Here is a 2,304-nt window from a genome sequence, read left to right as displayed (position 1 = left end):
CCCCCCCCCCTCTGCATGAATTGGTGAACTCTGTGCTCATTCTCTTTGGGGGACTCGTTGCAATACTTCACCAGGGATCTTTCAGTGACAAGGAGCTCATTTTTAAGAAGCGGGTATTAACGTAGGGAATCTAGGCTGCCCGTCTGCGAGTGCAAAAGTCGCAACACATCTTGCAGAACTTGCAGCGGGGCTGCCGCAGCTCGTTGCTCGGAGTAAGCAAGGCTAAGGTCACCGACCTAACGTTCTTTACAGGAACCAGTAGGATCGCAATACGCTGCCTTCAAGAGTACTCAAAACCTTAGCCAAGGTAAAAAAACTCATCTTTTCAAAATTACAATTGTTTTAGTTGCGGAAGAGCCGCCAATATCTTTCGCCTCAGACCCTCCTCATATATAAAGTAATACCAAATAAAACCTAATCAAATGCATTCCTGCTACGTAGTGGCTTCGTGTTATGGTGTAGCTACACCACTGCGTAATTACTCCCAACTTGTGTAATCCACATCTATGTACGGTCACACCATTTTGTGCGACCCGCCCTTTCATACAAGGGTACGTGTAACCCCCGTTACACTCTCCCCCATTAAAATTGTGAATAACCACAAATCACATCGATCCGTCGCCTCATTCGAGACTTGCGTATCTGCGACACCGTCATGTTCTTAAGAACAAACCTAAACATTCTACGCTCTATGAGCCGTGTGTTATGGCACGCAAAAAAACCAGCCTAGCTGATCCCGGGTGCCCGCGGGAAAAGCCCTTCTACTTCAGCACCGGGTGCACCTCCGCACAGTACGTCCGCGGCTTCACGGCAAGCACATTCCAAGTCCTCGCCAACCGAGCTCAACACACCACGCCCGCCTTGGGCGACGGAGTTCCTCGATGAGGAGTTGGAGGAAGTCGATTACGAGTCGGATACTCCTTTCCCAGCATGGGAAGACGAGGAGGATGAGGTGCGCCAACGGCGCAACGTGAGCCCTGCTTGAACCTTGCGGACCCCGTGTCCGCTCTTTGACCTCTCGGCTTTCGGGAAAAGTGGTACTAATATATATGGCCTCGACGAGGCACAGGAACGGCAATTGAAGGCTGCCCACAGGGCGGTTCTCATGCGCTCGTATCCACGTTCGGTCTTAGCCCTCGTGTGGAGTACGGCTTTCGCTCGGCAAATCCCACCACTGAAGCAAAAGACGCGATCTCTCGATCGTTAGGCGTCTATGTAGTCGGGCCCCCGGTTACTACACAAGCTTGACATGATCAGCGGTATGCTCCAAGCTCGCATTTTGGTCCGACAAGAAATCCTGATGGATTGGTTCCGCGCTCGACTACGCGCTCAAAACGAAGACGCTCCTGTACCCGCAATGCGGACTATTCCTGTGGTGCTCACCCCTGGCGAAACCACAGTAGATGATGATGAGCACCGAAAGCTTCCTCGATGTCTACCTTACAATTTAGCCAAGGAAGTGGACGAGCGCGTAGAGCGCCATCTTGGATTTGAATTCTGATCCTTCTGATCATAAGCGTCTACAAAGTCTGGGCAGTCTTGCCAAAGTGGTACCTCAAACTCCCACGAGTTCTCGGAGTTCTGGTATCCCCGCGACTTCACAAGATATTGAATTTGACCCTGTCAACAGCGTCGACCCTCAAGCCGTTTCACGTAATAGAGGACGCCACCATTTCCATCGAGAAGAGTCAGCGGTGGGCAATGACGACTTGGTCGATCGCCGCCCGGTGACTCGCGATGCTCTTCAGCCATTAGGACAAAGTCTGTCGTCATCGCCACTCTGCCTAGCATCTTTCCGAGGTCGCCCCCACTGTGTAGAAATTTTCAAGAGCCTCAGTACTTTGTGCACTGACTGCCTCACGTTGAGAATCATCGCGCTTTGTCGGTGCGGCTCCTAGCCGTCGAGCAGACAAATTTGTCACGTCGTGCGACGGTGAAGTGCCTTGCGGCGTTGGAAACGAATATTGTTGCACTTTGTGCTCAGAACCAGTTGCTGGTCCAGCTTCTGGGTGGCCGGCTGCCTTTGGGCGCCTCCCCGGCGCCAACACTTTCGCGTTTTCTTTCGCTAATTCCCGGTATGGCTTAAGCAAACACACATAAAACACCGTGCGATGACGAATCCATCTCAGGAGGTTCAGCGTATACGCAAGGCTTCGCTTGGTCACGACCTTAAAAGGCTCAATGAATGGTGGACGGAGCTTTGTCTTCAAAATAGCAGAGAGGAAGATTTGTAGCATTTAATAAAAACAGGTCTCCGACCTCAAAGCTTTTAACATTTTTTCCGCTTCTATCATCTGCATATTC

Source organism: Plasmopara halstedii, assembly GCF_900000015.1.
Source record: "Plasmopara halstedii genome assembly, contig: Scaffold_672, whole genome shotgun sequence".
In the NCBI taxonomy this organism is placed as follows: domain Eukaryota; phylum Oomycota; class Peronosporomycetes; order Peronosporales; family Peronosporaceae; genus Plasmopara; species Plasmopara halstedii.
The sequence above is the reverse complement of the archived record's forward strand: the minus strand, read 5'-3'. Positions refer to the sequence as shown.